The sequence below is a fragment of the Magnolia sinica genome, chromosome 18 (assembly GCF_029962835.1).
Source record: "Magnolia sinica isolate HGM2019 chromosome 18, MsV1, whole genome shotgun sequence".
NCBI lineage: Eukaryota > Viridiplantae > Streptophyta > Magnoliopsida > Magnoliales > Magnoliaceae > Magnolia > Magnolia sinica.
In genome coordinates, this window is record NC_080590.1 from 56,616,042 (window position 1) to 56,639,649 (window position 23,608).

The 23,608-nt window shown below is 37.5% G+C and overlaps 2 long non-coding RNA genes across 2 annotated transcripts; both read left to right on the top strand.

The window, feature by feature from the left end:
* The first annotated feature begins 8,507 nt into the window (after nucleotides 1-8,507).
* On the top strand, nucleotides 8,508-9,274 carry LOC131233974 (uncharacterized). The gene is made up of 3 exons (XR_009165436.1): nucleotides 8,508-8,626; nucleotides 8,768-8,837; nucleotides 9,205-9,274. It is a non-coding gene; the product is annotated as an uncharacterized LOC131233974 (long non-coding RNA).
* A 1,043-nt stretch (nucleotides 9,275-10,317) lies between these two features.
* On the top strand, nucleotides 10,318-12,385 carry LOC131233522 (uncharacterized). Its single transcript, XR_009165266.1, has 3 exons — nucleotides 10,318-11,051; nucleotides 12,089-12,180; nucleotides 12,272-12,385. It is a non-coding gene; the product is annotated as an uncharacterized LOC131233522 (long non-coding RNA).
* Nucleotides 12,386-23,608: the final 11,223 nt, after the last annotated feature.

The following is a 23,608-nucleotide window of genomic DNA, read 5'->3' on the forward strand; positions in this document are numbered from 1 at the left end:
CCCCTAGTTGTTAGGCCGAGGTTGGAGAACACCGTCTCCTAGGCCCCGAGCTTGTGCAGCAGACGTTAGAGATTGTTGACATCATCAAGTAGAGGATGCGCACAGGTCATAGTTGGAAGAAGAGTTTTGATGACCGCCGGCGTCGTCCCTTGGAGTTCGATGTTGGGGACAGAGTATATCTCAAGGTCTCACCCATGAAGGGCATGGTTTGATTTAGAGTGAAGGGCAAGCTTGCCCTGAGATTTATTGGACCTTTCGAGATCACTGGGCGCGGTGGAGCAGTAACTTATAGGCTTGCCTTACCTTCTAAGTTGTCTGGCATTCATAACGTTTTCCATGTTTTAATGTTGCAGAAATGTAGATTAGGCACCATTCTCATGATTGATTGGCAGCCTCTTAAGGTCCGTGAGGATGCTTCCTATATTGAGCAGCCGATTCGCATCCTTGATCGGAAGGAGCAGGTCCTCTGGACCAACGTCATTCCTTTGGAGAAGGTTCAGTTGGGTCATCAATTTGTTGAGGATGCATCTTGGGAGCGCGAGGCTGAGATTAGAGAGTGCTATCCCCATTTATTTGCAGATTAATTGTACTTGTGTTATGCTTTGTATTGCATTGATTGTTATATGTGTGTGTGTGTGATGATGCTTTCTCTTCTTCCCTTGTTTTGTCTTGCATGATAGTAAATTTTGAGGATGAAATTTTTATTATGAGGGGAGAGTTGTCAGGCCCATGTCTTAATGACCATTCCATTCGAAAAGATCCCACGATCCTCCTAGTCAAATTCCGGTGACCCGTAACCCGTAAATTGCATTTGCATGCGACCCTAAGTCATATCTTGTAAACCCGAGTCGAATTAACCCAAGACCTGTGCCATTGCAACCGTGCCGTCGGCGCGGTTCCAATGTCCCATCTTGTGTGCCAATCCAACGTCTAGATCATAAGATGTGGACCACACATGATCATGGTCGTGGACCATATGTTGTGGGACCCACCTAACCCATGGCACATTTTCCTAGGCCATTATGAGGATGACCTCACCCTAGCTATAACAACCCTAGACCCTAGCCCATGATCCCTTTCTCTTCCCCATTAGAGCATGCCTTACACCTATCATCATTGCCTAGATAAGAGAGCTAGGCAATCATTACATTTCTCTCTCTCTCTCTCTCTTATCTCTCACCCTCTCTCTTTTATTTCTTATTTTTCTCCATTGCTAGAAAGAGAAAGAGAGCTCTCAAAATTTTTAGCCACTTCCTCTCCCTAATCTTCCTAATCCAACCACTAAGAGACCATCTTAACCATTGAATCTTGTCCCCTTAGAGCATTGAAGCCATTGGTGGAAGAAGAAGTGCTAGATTTGAAGGTGGGTGCACTCTAGATCTAGATTTCATCATCTCCTTTAAATATCTTTCTTTCATTTGTTTGGGGACTTGAAGGACCCACCAATCCATGGTGGAGATTCTCCATGATACCCTTGATGTGGCCTTTGGCCCATCTTCTTGCATGCATGACCCATGGTGGGTCCATTCTCCATGGACCCCACCATGATGATTTCTACTCTAATCCATGCCTTCTAAGGGTCATCTATACCCTTATTTGCATGGTGGGGATGGTATCCCCACCTCAGATTTTTATATATTATGATGGGCCCATGTATATGATTGTATGGTGTATATCTTGTGAGTGACTCATACTGGCGGAGTCTTTCCTTCATTGGTCGTTCTCTCTCTCTCTCTCACTCTCTCTTTCTCTCTCTCTCTCTCTACCTCTTTCTCTCTTCTTCTTATTTTGACAATGATGATGATGTATGTGGTTGGTGGGCCACGTGTACGTGGGCCCCACTTGGTGGACAAATTACATCCAAACCGTCTAGCCATGGAATGTCCAACAGTAACATTGCTGGACTGTATGAAAGGAATGCACCTATATCAGATTGATCCAAATCAGGTGGGCCACGTCCACATGGGACCCACATGTGATACCTTTGTTATATCTAAAACCATCAATCTGTTAGACGTTGGGATAGCAGCCTAGACGTCCAGCAGCCATGCAGCTGTTATATCTTACGTCAGCAAGTTCAGGGGTCCACCACGAGGTATGTGTTATGTCCATACCGTCCAACCATTTGGCACACGTGTGGGGCCCACCACCACATGCTGCACGTGTGGGATGAGACCCACCTTGATGTACATATTCTATATTCCACACCATCCATTGGGCAGAACGGTGGTACCCCACCTCTGATGATTGTGTTATATGCACTCCGTCCGTCCATTTCTGGGTGCGAGGGGCCCACCCCACACATGTGGCATGTGTGGGGGTGGGACCCACCTTGATGTATGTATTTTGTATCCACACCGTCCATCTGGACGGTGCTGTATGGGCCCTATCCCCACCGTCCGTCCATCTGCCCTAGGACAGTGGGACCCAACTCATGTACGTGTTGTATATTCACGTCATCCATTTGTTTTCTGGGGTGAGGCCCACCTTAATGTATGCATTATATATTAGCACCGTCCATTTGGATGTGCTGTGGGAAGCACCATGATGTATCCGTTTTATCCATGTTGTCTGTCCATGGACCCCCCATGATGTTAGGGTTATATCCACTCCGCCCGGCCACATGGGACGTGGGGCCACTGTGATATATGAGCTGTATACTCACACCATCCAGGGCAGCAGCCCACCCCGATGAATGCATTGTATATCCAGGCTACCCATCCATTTTTCATGGATTATGGGCTTCCCCATTAGGCCCATTTTGTGGTGCAACAGACCCACCTTGATGAATGCATTGTAGGCAATCTATCCACTTTTTTTCTGGACCATAGGGCTGATCTGTGGGCCCACCTTGATGTGTATATTGACCTCGTGGCCCATTTATTTTTTAGGCTATGTGGGCTGCCCCATCAGGCCCACTATGGTGTATGTGTTGCACTCACCACCCATCCCTTGTGCCTAGCCCATGGGCCGTTGTGTGAGGCCCAAAATGAGGTATTTTTGGCCCATGGGTGAGGCTCAATATGATGTAATTATGGCCCATGAGTGAGGCCCATTGTGATGTATATTAGGCCTTTGAATGAGGCCCATTATGATATATATGAGGCCCTTATGTGAGGCCCATTGTGAAGTATATGAGGCCTTCATGTGAGGCATGGGCCCACCATATGTTTGGATCTATGTGGGCCACTTCTTGGGAGCAATGTTGGTTAAATGTCGACATTGATGGGCACTGATGGTTAAATGTCCACATTTTGACCTTCCCTTAGGCCTTATTATGCCCATTCTCATCATTCTCTAAGTGGGTTAACCCAAATCATTGGGCCCCATTGATATGTGCATGATCCATCTATTCATATTAGGCTAACCCAAGAAGTTGAGCCCCCATTGGTTGCCTGTACGATTATTTCTTCTTAATCTTAGAGTCCATCTAGGACTTATTTGGGCCCTTAGGGCATTTATCGGGTCATGCAATAGTATGGTGAAGGAAGCCCGTTCCGCATCCTTAAGATTATAGGTAGGCCACCTAGGCCCAACCTTGAGATGACGAGAATTCATCATCATCGTAGACAGATGGATCTGTGCGATCAGAGTTGGTATATCCACGGTTGAGGGCTGATCCTTATGTTATGGTTTAGATCGGTTGTCCATCTATGGACCCCGCCATGTATTTAGGCCAGTTATCGATACCAATTATGAGTATGTGATAGCATAACATCATGATACATGCCCATACGCATCATCTGCGTATTTTTATGAGATATGGTTGACCATTGCATGTGCCATTGGGTAGGTTGTTTATGAGACTCCCTGATAGGTGAAGTTGTCCCGCATGAGTGCACTGTATGCGCTGGATTGATGCATGACTGGATTGTCTGACTCATACATCTTATATTGTGTGTTGTGATTATTATACACCCTAGCAATATCAGGGCTATAGCCTTCACAGTCATATAGTGGATGGAAGGATTGGACACCGAAAATCTTCTCTTTACATGGGGCGCGAAGGATGTCCCTGGGTGAAATTTCCTAAACCTGACGATAGCAAAAGATGCTCTAATGTCGAGACCAAGTGCATACATAAGCGCACGAGGGCCGAATACCAAGAAGTCACGCCTCCTACTGTGTCGTGGTTGGTTGGAAGGGGGTGTGACCTTACCCGTCTGAGGGTAAGGGGCGATTGCTAGGTTGAGTATGACCAGCTCGTAAATAGGTCTGCCATTGACGTGCCAGATAGATATTGGTTGAATATTGACTAGGCAGATAGTGAGGTCTCTTCCGCTTGTACGGTTGTGCGTCAAGTGTAGGGCGACAATGTTGTATATAGCGTATTAGACCCCAGTGATTATCTAGAGAGAACTATACTGATGTATGATGCTCTAGAGATGAGCTGAATTGATATGTGGATTGGTATGCTTGAGCTTCATCTTGCACAAGACATTAGCTATGCAGACCTTGCATCATTTGGCCTTAGTGTGGCCGATAGCATTCATACCTTGCATCGCATGGCCTTGGTACAGCTGATGACATTTATGGACTTACATGTTTCCACATTACTCTGATACTGCATTCTTGCATTCTTACCTTGCGCACATAATTCCACCACCCTCTAAGCTTTCTATAAGCTTATGCATGATTGATGCATGCAAGTGACATTAGACCATAGCTGAGCAGGAGCAGGAGCGTGCCGCAGAGCTTCTGGAGTTTTGTTATTATTATCATTATATTTTCCTTTCTGTGCATTGTATCTTAAAGTTTTTTTATCATAGTGAATTTTGTAATGGAGTTCTGGTTATTCTTCGTGGGTTATGCCTTTGGTCAAGCTTATTATGAAATGAATTCATGATTAAAATCCTCCTTATAGGATCCCAGGATCGGAACCTGGTATATGGGTATCAGGAGCTGAGAATGGGGTACTATGGAGGCTGTCGGTGCCGGATTCGTCGATCGAAAATTTTATGAGCTTGGTTTCCGAGTTTGGAGCATGACAGGAGTAATCCATTTAAGACAATGAGTATTACTCATAGCACATGGCCTACTATTTTGATACCATATAACTTACCACCATGAATGTGCATGAAGCAACCTTATTTCATGTTGTCCTTGCCTATTTCTAGTCTTTCTAGAACTGGTAATGACATTGATGTATATTTACAACCTTTAATAAATGAGTTGAAGGAATTATGGGAGGTTGACATAGACACTTATAATGCTTCAAGCAATAAAATATTTCAAATGCGTGCACATTGTTGAGGACTATCATTGACTTCTGTACATATTGGAACTTGTCTGGATGGAGCACTAAAGGAGGCTTTGCTTGTCCTTTCTGTATCAAGAACACTTCATCTAAATATATAAAGCATAGTCGAAAGTTTTATTATATGGGCCATCGTTAATTCTTGGAACATGATCATGAGTTTAGAACTGATAGCAGATCCTTTGATGGCACAGAAGAATTTGGTGAGGTGCCAACTCCGTTATCTGGGTCTGATGTGTTAGCTCAATTACAAGGAATTAATGTCACATTTAAAAAGAAGACTCTTGGTAAGCATAAGTTATATTAAATCAACAAAGAGTAGTTATAAGGCTCTAACTATTTACACCATTTTCTCTTATTAAAAAGCATGGAAAGCATAAGTTATTAAACTTACGAGATTTTAATACCAGTATGACTAGATTTCCATCAAGTAGTGTTTTTAGAAATAATGTGAATGAATTCTCAAAAAGTTAGCCAACATGATTTACTCTTCATCGTTCCTCTTAAAGGTAGGCCATTTATCCTTTTGACATTAGAGGCAATATAAGTTAAACACTAATTAGATAGTGCATACAACTGGATTTTCTGTTTTGATTTGCTTAATTTGTACATTTTATGGCTGCGATAGACTAATTTCATGGACTCCAGTATTGTTTGGATGATTCAGCTTTGATTTATTGTGACTTTCTTATAATTTGCTTTGAACTACATAATTGATGTGGTTTTTGAGTTTTATATGTTAAATTCATGTATTTTATGGCAATATCAAATGAACTTTTAGATAGTTGTAATTGTTTGCCTTGTGCTGCCACAATGATGATGATCATGATTTTTCAATCATTTTTGTTTTATTGATTGATGTTTTGCATATTGGTAATTCAAGTATGTTGTAACAGAACTTTGTGGTTCTGCCAAACTTATCTTTTTGCCGATTTAAAAGGCACATCTGGTTTAATGTTGAGGTTTTAGGTTATTGAACTTCCTCTTTTCTCAGAATTTGGATGTATCCACCTTGTGTTTGTCCTTCTATCATTCTAAAATTAATCTGGTAGAGTTGATTTGAGTCTTTCAATTGGAATCTCATGGTGGACTTATTTCGTTCTTTTGTTTTTTGAACAAATGGACAATTGTGGCCATTTCATCCACTGATCACATTTCAATGGCATCCCAAGAATTGGGACTAGAGTGCATTAAGACTGTGGAAACTGATGCACATTGTTATGGTTAGAATTTGCAGATACTGATCAAGTTGGAGGATAATAGACTAGTTGAAACTGTTGGGATACCAATTGAAGATAATAAAGGTTCTTATCACCTCAGTGCTTGTATATCTTTATAGGTAAGGTGCTTTTCACACAACAACAAATCCATGTTGATCGACTTTTCTCACTACAACAAAAGCAGGTAGAGCCGACACTTTGGGGGCTAGTTTTCCGGTGCTAACTAAAATCAGGCATTGGATAACCATCTCATGTAAATACACTACTAAAAATCCCTAACCCTAATTTTCTCCCCTCTCCCAACTCTTTCCCTCTCACCACCCTCGTCGTGCTCTCTCTCTCTCTCTCTCTCTCTCTCTCTCTCTCTCTCTCTCCCCCCCCCCCTAGATGGAGCGACAGCCATCGCCATCTCCACCTCTACTATCCCTTTCTCAATCGACCTTCTCTCTCTATTTCCCTTTTTCCCTCTCTCAATTGATCATCTCTCTTTGTTTCCCCTTTCTCAATCCACCTCTGCTCCTCTAGGGTCTCTCTCTCTCTCTCTCTCTCTCTCTCTATCTTTTATAGACCAGATCTAGGTTTTTCACTCTTGATTTTTCTAAAACGGATTTGGATTTTTCTCTCAAGCTATAATAGATTTTCGATGCAGATATTGGGTTTTCTCTCCAGCAATTAGCAGATTATCTAAGACCACATCTAGTCATAAGGTAATTTTAGCTATTTCTTACTCATATTATCTGAAATTGCATTAATAGGACCATTTGGTAAAGATTTCTATGTTGCTGTTTGTTTTTGGACTCACTTTTATCAATCCTTTTTTTTTTTTAGTGTCATCTCCAAAAGATGTATAAGATGTAGGTTTGGTTTGTCAATATAATCAAACAGAGTTGCTTTCTAAGGAAGCTATTTGTTTTCTTGAGTGCTATTATCATGTATTGTGGATCATGGTTTGGTGATCTGGATCATTGGTCTGATGTGGCCCATGGATCATTCCTCTTTTAAGCCCCCCCGGCCTAACACTGGTCATTTTTCCATCGAATGAGGGGGTTCTGCATCTGAGTTCCAACGGGGATATTAAGGGGAACCTGCCAATGGATATGTAGGACGTTTTCCATGTGGTCTTCTTTTGAAGTACATGCATTTTCAAGTATATATGCAGATGCATTTTTTATTGCAAGTTTGAGTTGAGTTGAATGGCAATTCTGTGGGCAAATGGGAATTGTTTTCTTTGTGATCACTAGACATTATTAGGACTTTATAAGTAGAACTCTGAACTCTACTTTATATAGCATATTGCTTGAAGAAAAAATGTTCCATCTTAAATATATTTCCTTTTACCACTTGAAACTAGTTCTGTTTTAGGCAACACTACTGGCGCTCAAACAGACTGGTGGCACTCCCTCGTGTACGAGTGGTGCCAAACATCATCTTAGATGTTCTTATGTTGACAAGCATGGGTAAGCAAGCCACTCTAATCAACAAGAACTATTTGGTTTTACATTTCATAATGGCATCACATAAAACATTGTCTGCACCAAGCAGCAAAGTCATTTTTTTAAGAAAAATATCAAATGAGAACTATATGATCTAAGGGCCCTAGAAGTGTCTACAAAGGTGGAGCCAAGATTTAAACATCCAAAGTGTCTTGGTGTCGTGAAGCCTAACAAAAATGGACTGCTCCAAACACCTCCAAGGTGACATCAACCCTTCATGGCTTTTAACTAGACAGTAAATAATACCGCAACAACCTGCATTGAACTAAGAAAAGCCAATAATTGGATGGGTACAATGTTCAATCTGGAGGTTTTTCTTTTTTTTTTTACTCCATCTTTAGTCTGCAATGAGACCCATTGGGTTGACATCAAAATTAGCCAATGCAAGGCCTATCTCCTAGCTGTGCTGTAACAAAATGAACAATTTCTCAGACCATTATCTAGTACAATTTGTATTGGGCACCTTATCTGCAGAATCCTAACATATTGTATTCTCTTCACACAAACACCCGTAAAAAATCATATAAGTTGCTAACTAAAATAAGTTGGTTCCAGTACTTGGCCATTCAGATGAGTTTGTTAGTTTATTCTTAACTATGTAATGTCTATAAATCAATCTATACATCTGTATTCCTGATCATGTTATGTTTTCTCAGGTTCTTTTAGTGGTTCTATTGCAGTGGTCTTTGCAGGGCTGTCTGAGGTTCTTTTAGTGGTTCTGCTGCAGTGGTCTCTGTAGGGCTGTCTGAGGTTCTTCTAGTGGTTATGCTGTAGTGGTCTCTGTAGGGCTGTCTGAGGTTCTTCTAGTGGTTCTGCTGCAGTGGTCTCTGTAGGGCAGTCCCGTTGCTCTTGGTGTTGATGGAGGAGGTAAATGGTTCTCACTTTATAGAGATAGATGGAAACTGTGACCACCAAATTCTATTACAAGCAAAAAAAATAAAAATAATAATAATTGCTCTCTCTCTCTCTCTCTCTCTCTCTCTCTCTCACACACACACACACACACTCATGGTTTGGTAGTTGACTCATTTGTATCCCTCATTTGGTGATATCTTTAGTTGAACAAGGTGTTATGCAGGCCACCATAACTTTCATGATATGTAAGAAATGAAGTTGCTTTATGAATTATATCCTTTAAAGGAGTCATAGATAGTTTGAGTAAATGTTATTAAATGCATTTTATTTCTATTAAGAAAATTGTTATTAAATCAAATTCAGTACACTGTTGTGACAGGTGCAAAATCACAAAAGGTGGAAACCAACAGGTGCAAAATCACAAAATTCCTATTTTTGTTTGGCTCATGTCCACCCAATGAGCAAATGGCTATGCTACATCTGGTAATTGGACTCGCCTAATTCTTGTAGGAAAGCATCTTAATAGTGTTACTTTGATTAATGGATTAGATCTCGTATGAATGTGTCAAGTCGGCACATGTGGTGGCCTGTGCATTAGCATTATTGTACACACATGTGGGCTTAACAAAGCTCTAATTATGATTAAATAAAATGGAATTATCTATTAGAGGTCGTGATCTCTAATATATAATTGTTACTAACTAAAAATCGGCATCTACCAAACTAGCCCTTATTATAGTTCATCATTATTCTTTCAAACCTTGGTCCAATCTGGCCCTTAATCTGTTGAAATTATGAGCATTCTTGAAAATGCTTTGGGATGATATTGACCTTGATATATGAAACATAATTATCTTTCAGAAAAACTGACCATGATATATGAAACATAATTATCTTCCAGAAAAACTGACCTTGATATATGAAACATAATTATAGTTAACATGATCTTGAGATTGACATTATACTATCAGAATTTGCAGGTTAATTTTCCTTTACAAAATAATGTAAGAATCTTGCAAAGTATGGTATAATTATAGTTAACATGTTCTTAAGATTGACATTATTCGAGTTCATATTATAAATTCCTAATGGAGCTTATTCTTTCCACATTAGTTAATTTATTATCGTTGTTGGTTCTTGGTAGGTAAAGAATTCCTATTAATGCCTTGTTTTGGAATCAGATAAACCCAAACTGTGTATAAATCTATCTTGGGTTGCACTTGTCGTGCTAAACTGCTGTTGAATTTCCTAACATGTCATTGCATTATGAGTCTTAAGCCCTAAACCATTAGCATTTACCTACATAATTTCCTTATAAATAGCTTCATTTTCATTGTCGTTGTTGTTCAGTGGTATTATCTATCAGAACTTTGAACCTTTAGAAATGTGTAGATATTCTAATCTTATCCCTTATGTACCATGTCTTGTTTTTTTTTTTTGGCTATTCATATTTTGTTATTGAATACCAACTATTTTTTATTCCATTAAACAGCTGGGGTTGTAGTTGTGATCATTGGGCTGTCTGCCTACAGGGTATATGCTAGCATTTAATCCCCACTGCTAGTTGTGATATGATCCATTTTTTGCTTTGGATCTGCCTCGTTTTGTCGCATTCCATAAAATGATCATGTAAGATGGATAACAGTGGATATAACACATACATCATGCTATGGCCCATGAAACTATGCCACTTAAACACACTTCCACCAATCCATGTCTTGCAGTGATTCTCAACTATTATAGAGATTTGACAGTTGGCAATATCCAATCACAAGTAAAATGTAATGCTGTGAGTTTTACACAAGTGTTTGATCCATGTTTTATCTTCCCTATGCATTTATAAAATAGAACTAATTAACATAAGTTTAAATAAAATTCAATAAATTTCTTTAGAACAACAGCCTGTATGGTAGAAGAGGTAACACCTTTACCTGTTTTCTCTGAGCAGTAGCCCCTTTGGAGCCCACTTTCACGTCGACCCAAGGGTCTTAGCGTGGAACTACCAAATCTGCCCGTTGAGTTTAAAAGAGAAACGCAGTGTTGTTTATTTTTATTTGGCAGTCTTATTTAATGGTTATACCTATGAAGGCACTTAATTTAATGGATTTAATATTGAATTTGGTATGCTTATAGGAGTTGAGGCTAGGGGTTTTATATTCGGCCTTCCAATTGTGTTAGTAATTGGTGCAAAGTTTGTTCCATTAAGAAAATCAAGAAAAATGTCAGGTATTATTCATCAATCTCTTCAAAAAATAATTGATCTTAATTTATATTTTTATTACTTCATTTATATGCTTTTCTAGAGGGCCAACTTGCAATTTCTCATAACCAACTCTGTCGTAAGATATTACAGTGGATGACGGTTCCCAACAAGTTAAGTTGCAAATTATTATGCAGAGTCGGTTGGATATCTTTTATTTTTATAAATGATCTTAATAGTTAGTTGGATGATGAATGATACTTGCGATTGAGAATGACAATAAACAACTATATATATATATATATATACATGTTATCCTCAAAGGATTTATTTTTTAAGGGGACATGATATTCTTGCAGCCTATGGTATGGTGCCCCAATATTGCTCGTATGTTACTAGTATGTTGTAGATATTACTAGGTTAATTTATCAAAACAAAATTTGTTTCTTTAGTTTAAAATTCATTTTGTTATTATTTAGCTAGATGATGAATATTAATTGCGATTGATTATGTAATTGTTTAAGTATAGGACAATCATTTGCCCATTTGAGAATTTTTATGTGGCCATGTATTGATATAGTGTGCTTTTGGAGGCATAAAAATTCTCAAATTATCCCTCATTTGGACAATTCAAGATTTAATAGATTAGAATGCTTTCAGTTTCCTGATTTAAATGCACATGATAGTTTTGCGTTGTATCTATCCTTTTCTTTCTGGTTACGTTTCTTATATTTATTTCTAATGTCAAATATCCTCACATTATGTGGATACTTGACATAGGAATCAAATGCAAGATCAACGTATCCAAAGAGACATTAAGAGATGCTAATAGAATTTCAGTTTGGGCATTTAAATGGGAACATGAAAGTATTACAATCTATCTAGTCTTGGATGGGTGACTGATTTAGTTAGTTAGTTAGAGATACCATTAAGGATTCAATTAGATGCCTAAATTATCGTCGCTTGTGGGGTGAGCAATAATGGCGCTTGTTTCATTATAATTTGTCTCTTTAGTACTCTTCCTTAAATTTCTCTTATACTCATTTTAGTTTATCTCTCCTAGGAAGCTTTGTCGGGCTCACGTTGTATTTCAACTAACTTGTCGAAGTAGCTAAGGAACATAGTGATGGATAAGAGTTGGATTCATTTGTCAAGGTATCTCAGTAACTTCTCCTTCCAGTTGTTGTGGTCCAATGGTTAAGATGCATTGTTTGATATGTCCTCCAATTGCATTGAATGATTTAAGGTAAGCAATGCATACTTAAGTGGAGCTACGGAATTCCTAGACTTTGCATTTACAAATACAAGTAATAGAAGGAGGATCCTATGTCTATGTAAGAATACAATAACAACTTCTGGGTATCTCGACAAGAAGCATATGATCATATTGTGTGTGACGGATTTAATACGAGTTATACTCATTGGCGTTTCCATGGAAAAACCATGTCTTCTTCTATGCCTAATATGGATCCAAATGATATGCAAGAATTGTTACACGATGCATTCGATTTTTTGGGCCCGGATGATAAAGAGAGTGATGTAGCATATAGACCTACACAGGGGCTTAATACTAAAGCACCACAAATTTTCAAATTACTAAAAGACATCGATAAGGAATTGTACCCAGGCTGCAAGAAGTTTAGTAAGCTCTTTTTCGTTATTCAACTATATCACATAAAGAGTCTTGGTGGATGGAGCGACAAGTCATTCACGATGTTAGGTGAATTGATGAAGGGTGCACTTCCCGAAGGTGGAACCTTACTAAGGTCTTTTTATGAAACCAAGAAGAATATTGGGGACTTGGACCTAAAATTAAATAAAATTGATGCTTGTCCCAATGACTATATGTTGTATTGGAAGGAGGCTGCCGATGAGCAATCAGGTGGTATATGTGGTGCTTCCATATGAAAAACATTTGAACATCAATCAGAGGACGAGACGACTTCTTCGACCGCCAAAGAGAGAAAAATTCCAGCCAAAATATTACCCCATTTTCGTTTGAAACCAAGGCTTCAGAGGTTGTATATGTCATCTAAAACAATGTCCTCTATGAAATGGCATTATGAGTGTCACACCAAAGATGGAATGTTAAGGCATTCAGCTAACTCTCCGGCTTGGAAAACTTTTGACCACTACCATCCGACATTTTCATCGAATAGTCACAATGTTAGACTTGGGTTAGCAACTAACGATTTCAATCCATTCAAAACAATGAGTATTGCTCATAGCACATGACCGGTTATTCTGATACCATATAACTTACCACCATAGATGTGCATGAAGCAATCTTATTTCATGATGTCCTTGCTTATTCCTCATCCTTCTAGACCTGATAATGATATTGACGTGTATTTGTAACCTTTAATAGATGAGTTGAAGGAATTGTGGGATGTTGGTATAGACACTTATGATGCCGCAAGCAATAAAATATTTTGAATGCGTATAGCATTATTGTGGGCTATCAGTGACTTTCTTGCATATGCGAACTTGTCTGGATGGAGCACTAAAGGATGCCTTGCTTGTCCTTGTTGTAATAAGGACACTTCGTCTAAATACTTGAAGCATGGTCAAAAGTTTTGTTATATGGGTCATCGTTGATTCTTGGAACTTGATTGTAGATTTAGAAGTAAAAGCAGATCTTTTGATGGTACAAAATAATTTAGTGAGGCACCAACTTTGCTATCAGAGTCTAATGTGTTGGATCAGTTACAAAAAATTAATGTCACATTTGGGAAGAAGACTCATGGCAATTATGGGCATAAGAGAAGATGAGAGGAGAGTGCGAAAGATCGATATAACTGGAAGAAGCAGAGTATCTTTTTTATTTTCCATATTGGGAGCATAATTTATTGTGGCACAATCTAGATGTGATGCATATTGAAAAAATGTGTGTGATAATGTGCTCAGGACACTGTTCAACATTAAAGGGAAAATGAAAGACAGTTTAAAGGCACGTCTCGATATGCAAGATATGGGTATAAGACAAACATTGCACCCAAAGTAACTTTCATCGAACAAAACATATTTTCCACCTACATGCTTTACTATGTCATCGAGTGAGAAAGATGATTTTTGCAAAGTTTTGAAGCGAGTGAAAGTTCTATATGGTTATTCAACCAAAATTTTATGATGTGTGCATCTCAAAAAGCATAAAATTTCAAGGCTTAAGAGCTATGACTATCATGTTATGATGCAACAATTACTTCTGGTAGCGATACGAACAACATTACTTGAGTGCGTGAGCTCAGTTTTGCTTGAATTGTACAATTTCTTTAGGGAATTGTATTCGAAAGTTGGCCAAGTAAAAGATTTTGATTGACTAGAATCTCAAATTGCGGTAACACTTTGTCATCTAGAAAAGATTTTTTCGCTGGCTTTTTTTTGATATTATGGTGTATTTTCCCATTAATTTTGTGGGCGAGGCCAAAATAACAGGCCCGGTACAATACCTATGGATAGACCCCATTGAGAGGTGTGTGTTAATGTTTATAAATTAATTTTATTTATCATGTTGTTCTAGTTGCGTTAATCGACCATATATTTCTAAACTTCTTAATATTGATAATCATAGGTAGCTACTCACATTGAAGTCATATGTACATAAAAAAAGTCGGCTCGACAGTTCAATTGTAAAAGGGTACTTAGTGGAAGAATGCTTAACTTTCTGCTTGAGGTACTTGTATAATGTGGAGACAAGGTTCAACTGACCAATACGAAATGACGACTATGATAACACTGTTATAAAAGAATCCGCTATTTTCCCATGAATAGGTCATGCATTAGGGAAGCCTGAGGATTATGTACTAGATAAAGTTGCATTTACACAAGCACATTGATATGTTCTATTTAACAGCGGCGCACTCATCCCATTTCTTGAGTAAGAAAACTATAACACTTAATTTATACATAATGAAAAATAAGTTACTATCTGAAATGGCTAAGCTATATGTCCTAGAGGGGGGGGGGGGGGGGGGTGAATAGGACTATGCCAAATTAAAAATAAATACTGCGGAATATGAAACAAAGAATAGATAACACTATACACCAATCACAGTATAGGAATGGAAAGCAGCCTGAAATAGAGAAATAGAAACAAAAATTGTTTTAAAGACAACCTTACACCAAAAACCAAAGTTTATGGTAGGATAAATTTATTTCTAGAACAAATAGAGAAACTGAAGCTCAAACTAATAAAGTAATAGTAAGAGATAAATTGCAGAAATATAAATCTTAACTATTACAACATTCACTACTGAGCTTGAAATGAAATGATTACAACATTCACATTCACATATCCATCCCACACATGAATAATTAAAGATATGAAATATAAACCACACAACCACAAAGCACAAGGGATTATAGTGGTTCGCCTGTGTGTACACCAACTGTTCAACAACAGCCACACAGCTACTCCACTCTTAATATCCTCACACAGGGGATATTAGTGTTCACTATCAAAAATAGGTTTTCCTAGGTTCACTTAAAAACCTTCACAATTGTGTCTTTTTCTGTGGGCTTACACAATTACAAAAAAAAAAAACCCTTCTTCTGAGTTTTCCTGGCTCTCCTCAGATAACCAATACAACGAATTTTTCTGGCAAATCCTAAAAGAAAACCAAATGAAAGTAAATTACATAAATATAAAATACCTGAATTTCTCCTTCGTTCTAGCAGCCCAAAAGAACCAAGTTGGAGTAGAGATTTGAATGTTCAAGATCAATGTCCAATACTCACTTTATAATGCTTCTAGTTTCTAATAGATTTTAAATTCAAACAGAAGGGCTAGCTTTAATTGATTTTGATTCCAGAAAAAGGAAAACAACAATTCCTCTTTTTAGATTAGATTGGAATGTAAGAAACAAAATCAATTAACAAAGCTAAAGAAAGAGAATATTAAATATGCACACTTAGCTTAAATGGAGCACATACTTATCTCTCAAAAGGCCTAATTAAATTAACTTGAATTGCTTTATTTATTCTCAGATTCGTGCTATATTTATAGGTGAGCAAATCACGTCTTCGACTGGTCTAAGGACCTCTACGACAGGTTGTAGAACCAACAGATATTTGAAAATTTGGGCATGATAAGATTTGGCAGTTTCACAACTGGTCGTAGGTCTCCTTTGACTGGTCGTAGCTGGCTGAATTTCAGCGCTGGACTTTGAGTCGTAGGTCTACGATTGGTCGTGGAAGCAGTCAACACTGTTCCTACGACTAGTCGAATAGTCCCTAGGACTAGTTGTAGCCTAATAAAAAATATCTGAATTTTGCAACAAACTTTACGACTGATCCAGGAATTTCTTTGACAGGTCGAAGCAGTGCTAGGACTAGTTGAACAAAGTTCAGGACTAGTCTTAGAACTGTCCAAACATATATAAAAAATATGAATTATGTATCCAAGATGGCCTACTCTAAAGGTCAACCTAAGGCCAGTCATACCTCAATAGTGAAGTAAGGACATTGAAACTTAATGACGAGTGACCTTAAAATTAATGATGCTTGAAGTCTTGATGTAGCTCAAATTTGAAAGCTTCTTGAGATCTTGAGATGGAACTTGAAAGCTTCTTGAGATCTTGAGATCGAACTTGAAAGCTTCTTGAGATTCTTGACTTGTGAACAATGCTTGTCAAACAAAGATGATTTTGAGTAGAGCATTGTTCTTCACAAATGTAAGCTTCATAACAGTGTCTTTAGCACCACAAATTTGACAACAAAAAAGGCTATAAACTATAGCACTTACGATCTCCCCCTTATGTCAAATTAGTGACAAAACACACTTCCAAGATATGTTATATAATACAGAATATTTGATTAAAGAATCATGCACCAGTTGTTATATCATGTACCTGTTGTTATCAGCTGGCATACATGATCCTGCAAACCTGTAAATCAATATTCAACATAACATACATGATCCTGCAAACCTGTAACTTAATATTTAATATAGTCCACTTCTACACATACTCCCCCTGAGTAACATACAATGCTACTCCCTCCTCATAACATAATCATTCATTAGACACACATCACATCCATATCCATTCTCCCCCTTTTTGTCATAATAGGACAAAGGAAGCATAGAACAAATGGCTGAGGAGAAATAAGAAAAGAGATATATGAGTGGAAACAAGACAAGATATGATTAACCAGCATAAACAGTTCACACAATTCAGATACAGAGCTAAGTCAAAAATAGCTACAGTCTCAAAACCAGTTAAGCTAACACAAGAGTAATAAAGTTATAACAAACCAGCTAACTTAAAATAACTAATCTGAATCAGATGAAGGAGCAGGGATGGAAGGATCAAGTTGATGCAAGCCCTTGTTCAAGCGCCTAAGATATTTGCGCATATACTTGAATTGTAAATCATGGGCAACGACATGTTTTACATCTTAACATTCATATTCTCAACTTTATCTTCCAATGCACCCAGACGTGCATCAAACTCAGAAGGCTCATAATCTGGATCATTTCCAGAATCAGATTCAAGTTCTTCAAATATATCATCCATGTTGATATCATCAAGAGGAAGATAACTAGCTTCTTCGTCATGTTCAGCTTCAGCATTGCCACCACCAACACCTTGACTAGGAAGGAAATCAAGCATCATCTTATTGATATTAGAATTGTTAAATATCACATGATGGATAGGGGCCTCTCCAACCGGCATATCGACTAGCATATGCATAGCCAACACATGCAGTCATCAAATAACCAAAAGGAATGTCACTGTGACCAGGATGGAGTCAAAACTGAATAAAAGAGTGACAAATCAAGGTTGGTAGACAAACATGAGCACCGCTAGCAACAACATGAAGAACACGGACCATGAAAGAAGTCAATTCAGATTTATTACCCGATCGAAGATACAAGTTAGACACAAAGATTTTGTGAAGAACTCTGTATTTGGGTAATAGATACTTTGAAGGAAGCACATTCCCTTTATAAGTCCATTGAACATCCAAATTGCATAAATCTTTAGTGAGCATACGTTTTTCAAATACAGAGGGTTTTTTAGATAAGTTATGGATAGGAATGCCCTCATCATTCACAGGAATTTCCATAAGAGCTGAAATCAAATGACGATCAATGTCAAATGCTCCTTCTCTTGTGGCTATCTTGAAAGATAAATTTTCCAATGAAAAATCACATATGCATGCAAACATGGACTGGGCAATGGACTAGTATACTAGGCCACCCTAATGTAATAAGTTATCCCAGCATATAGCTTGGAGCATAGGAAGGATCTCAAATGGAGCAACATGATTAATGTCAACAGGATGTTCAGCAATAAGATTACATAATCTGATGTCCTGAATATAGGATGGATCATCCTTGGGAGTCCGAAGATGACACTTGGTAATGGGAGCTGATCTAGAGGAAGAAAAAGGACCACGGGATGTTGTTTTTCTACCTCTAGATGCCATTTGCAACAAGGATTTCAAGGAAATAGAGAGTTGCAAAGGATTGAGAAGTGGGTTTTCTCAAATCAGATTTTACCCAAGAAAAACCCCAAATCTGAACGAAATTTGAAAATAAAAAACTTCAAGAGTCAAATAGAAGAAATTTATACTCAAATCTACAAGAAAAATGCAAAAGGAGCACTAACCTTGAAGATTTTGAAGGATGGGTTCGACTGGTCATGCGTCGGCCCGTTGGAGAGAGAAGAAGAAATGAAGAAGAAGAAGTATTTTCCCCAAATTATAAGAGATTCACGCGATGCACGACTGGTCATAGATGTACACGACCGGTCGTAGTACGACTGGTCATGTAGATTCACGATTGGTCGAGTACCGGCCAGAAAAACTGATTTCCAGCATTATATTCAAAAATTTGAAAACAAATCAAGCAATTATATACACTATGATACAAATAGACATAAATAATCACTTTAAAATGCAGATGCCAAGATCAAATTTCATTTTATTAAACCTGTTTTTATCGAACGGTTTAGTGAAAATATCAGCATGTTGATTCTCGGTAGGGATATATTCCAAAGATATAACCTTTTCTTCTACTAATTCTCGAATATAATGAAATCTAATGTCAATGTGCTTAGTACGAGAATGCTGAATTGGATTTTTTTAAATATTTATGGCACTGAAATTATCACAATATAATAACATAGAATCCTGTTTAATTCGTAATAACTTAGCATACGTTTCATCTAAACTAGCTGTGTACACGCTTTAGCAACTGCGATATATTCAGCTTCAGCTGTTGAAAGTGATATAGAACTTTGTTTCTTGCTAAACCAAGAAACTAAACAGTTTCCAATATAGAAGCAACCACCATTGGTTGATTTTCTATCATCAAGATTACCAGCCCAGTCATCATCCGAGTACCCAACTAATTGATCACTGGTCTCATGAGGATACCAGAGACCGAGATTAATAGTACTTGCGACATATCGTATAATCCGCTTGACAGCAGTCAAGTGTGACTCTTTAGGATCAGACTGATATCTAGCACAAATACCAACACTTAGAGCGATATCGGGTCTACTAGCAGTTAAATACAATAGACTACTAATCATACTCCGATATAATTTTGGATCCACATTTTTACCTGCAAAATTTTTTGAGAGTTTCAAAGTTGTACTCATAGGAGTATCAAAATTCTTACCATTCTCAAATCCAAATCTCTTAATCAAATTCATAGCATATTTAGATTGAGATATGAACATCCCGACAAGTTTTTGCTTTACTTACCACCCAAGGAAATAAGTCAATTCCCCAACCATGCTCATTTCATACTAAGATTTCATCAAATCTGTAAACTCAATGGTCATGTCAGTATAGGTAGATCCATAAATGATATCATCAACATAGATTTGTACTAATAAGATTTGATCATTATGTTTTTTAATAAACAGAGTTTTATCAACACATCCCATTTGAAAATTATGGCTTAATAGAAACTTTATTAGTTTCTCGTACCATGCCCTAGGAGCTTGTTTTAAGACGTAAAGTGCCTTTTAAGGCGATAAACATGATCAGCATTCTTGGGGTCTTCAAAACCCATCGGTTGTTCAACATAGACTTCCTCATGCAGATCGCCATTTAAAAACGCACTTTTCACATCCATTTGGTAAATCTTAAACTTTCTGAAACATGCAATGGATATAAAGAGTCTAATTGATTCAAGACGCACTACTGGTGCAAAGGTTTCATCATAGTCAATACTTCAATTTGAGTGTAACCTTGTACCACTAGCCTAGCCTTGTTTCTAATTATATTGCCAAGTTCGTCAGACTTATTTTTAAAAATCATTTGGTTCTAATGATGTGTTTATCTTTAGGTCTAGGTAAGAGATACCAAACATCATTTCTCATAAATTGGTTAAGTTCTTCTTGCATCGCAACAATCCAGTTTTCATCAGCAAGAGCTTCTTTTACGTTAGATGGTTCTATCTGGGATGTAAAACACACGTAATTACATATATCCTGAAGTTGTCAACGGGTACGAACACCAGTCAGAGGGTTTTCAAAAATCTATGTGGTTGGATGATCTTTAATAGTCATTAGTTCAGAATCAGTCTGATTAAATGAAGTATCAAGTTTATCAATTACAAGAACTTCATCATTCTCTGAACTTAAGACAGGTGTGTTTAAGTGATCATTAATGACTACATTAATGGACTCTTGAATCACATCGGTCCTTTTGTTCAGAACCCTATAAGCTCGACTATTTAAAGAATATCCTAAAAAGATCCCTTCATCACTCTTCATATCAAACTTTCCTAGATTTTCACGATCTCATAAAATATAGCACTTGTTGCCAAAAACTCGAAAGTATTAGACAATAGGCTTTTTATCGAACCACAATTCGTAAGCCGTTTTATTATTACCTTTACTAGTGTAAACCCAGTTAATGATATAGCAAGCTGTATTGACTGCTTCAGCCCAAAGATTCTTAGAGAGCTTCAAACTATTTAACATGACATTAGCCATGTCTTGAAGTACTCTATTTTTCCTTTCAACTATTTCATTTTGTTATGGAGTTTTGGGCACTGAGAATTCATGTAATATTCCCTGGTCGCTATGGAACTTCTCAAAACCGCTATTCTCAAATTCAGATCCATGATCACTACGAATCTTACTGACTTGAGAACCTTTTTCAGTTTGAATCCTTTTAAGAACCTTTTTCACTTCTTCAAAGGTTTCTGATTTGTCCCTTAAGAAGACTACCCAAGTATATCTGGTAAAGTCATCTACAATTACCAAGATATATCTTTTGCCACCTCGACTTTCCATCCTGGTAGGTCTTACAAGATCCATTTGGAAAAGCTCGAGTGGTCTTGATGTGGTATTATAATTCACCTTTTTGTGGGAGTTCCTTATTTGTTTGCCAATCTGGCATTTACCACATATTTTATCTAATTTTTGTAGTTTAGGTAAACCTCTTATAAGTCCCCGTTTGCTCAATCTATATAGATTTCGGTAGTATACATGTCCAAGACGTTTATGCCATAAATCAGTCTCGTCTGTATGGACCATGTAACACGATTGATTAGATGAGCTGGATTCACTAATAATATAGCAAGTTTTAGACGTTCTACGTCCAGTTAGTATTACTGAACCCTTGTTGTTTAGAATCTCACAGCTTTGATTAGAAAACCGTACACTATGGTTATTATCACATATTTGAGATATGCTAAGCAAGTTATGTTTTAGACCTTCAACATATAAAATATTTTTAAACAAAGGAAGGTTATAGAGTTGAACAGTACCGTGGCCTATAATCTTGCAATTGCTGCCATCACCAAATGTGACTGAACCATCAGTCATGTCTTTGAGATCGGTGAATAAACCTTTATCACCAGTCATATGCCTTGAGCATCCACTGTCTAGGTACCACTTTGAATGACTTGTTGCTTTGAAAGCGGTGTGAGCAACCAAGCAGGCAACTTTAGGAACCCATTTCACAACTATTTTGGGTTTAGGAGTATAGTTGGTCTTCTTCTATCTAATGTTGTAAGAATGACTACTGAGTTAGATTTTAAGAGCTCCTTTAGTAAATATATTATCTTTCCAGGAAGAGGGTTTCGGTTTTGATTTTTAAAGTTGACATGGGTGCTTTTAGGTTTTTGAAAAGTTTTTATATTTTTAGAAAAACCTTGATAAGTACTTTTCCCTTTTGAGTTTGAGGACACTCCTTTCATAAACTTGGGAGGAGTATACTTTTGTTTAGGAGGTATATTCTTATCATAGCCCAATCCGGATCGATCGCCACTTTTTTTTGATCTGGATAATAGTTTTTCTAACTTTGGATCACCTTGGGTATATCTCCATGTGTCCTTTAAACTCAGAAGATAAGATACTTCATTTTTAAGTATCTCATTTTCAGATTTTAGATTTTTAATCAGTGAGGTTTTGAATTCTAAATCGCATTTTGATTTTTCAAAACAATCTAAAATTTGGGATTTTTCTAAAACAAGTGATTCAAAACATTCTTTGAGTTTAAAAAACTTTTCTTTTTGAAGTTTAAGTTTGACAGCAATTTTACAACTTTCTTTGTATAGGGCGTTATAAGAATCTTGAAGATCCACTTCATTTTCACATTCACTGTTCAGATTTTCTTCACTAGTTGAATCATCATGATTTGAAAAAGTGAACTTGGCTAGAGTCATAAGGCCTTTAACTTCATTGCCATCTCAGTTTTAAAATCTTCTGATTAAGAAGAAGCTTCGGATTTAGATGATTCATCCCATGTAGCCAACATACCCTTTCTTTTTTGTTTTGTCCTTTTTAGGACATTTGTTTGCTAAGTGCCCATACTCTTGGCAATTGTAACATTAATTATATTTCAAAGACTTCCAACTTTCAGATCTAGGTTTAGATCTTTTCTTATTATTTGATTTTTAAAAATCTACCCTTTTCTTGCTTTTGAAAATCTAGTAAAATTTCTTCACAAAAAGAGCCATATCGTCTTCAGAATTTTCTAAATCTGAGTTTTCTTGAGAAATACCTTTAGAAGATTTGAGAGCAATGGATTTACTTTTAGGAGCTTTAAAGTTTAACTCATAGGTTTGTAAAGAGCCAACTAGTTCTTCTACCCTCATATTGTCCGTATCACGAAGTTCCTGGATCGCGGTTACCTTAGAGTTGAACCGATCAGGAAGTGAGCGTAGTATCTTTGCACACACTTTACTTTCTGGGATTTTATTGCCAAGACCCCGCAGTAAGTTTACAATGTTATTTAATCTTATGTAAAAGTCCATAAACATTTCATTTTCCTCCATATGAATTTCTTCAAATTTGGTTGTGAGGAGTTGGACTTTAGATTTTTTGACAATTGTAGTACCCTCGGGTGTCATTTCTAATATATCCCAGGCTTGCTTTGCAGTATCATAGGATATGATTCTTTTGAACTCATCCGATGATAGTACGCAAGTGATTGCATTTAGTGCTTTCGCATTGGCACTACTCTCATTTTTCTGAAGGGTGGTCCATGCGAAATATGGTGTTACTCTCATTGATTTTGAACCATCGATACTAGTCACTTCAGTGGTAGGTGGGTTCCATTCAGTCACTGTGGCTTGCCACACACTCTCATCCATTGATTTGAGGAACATCCT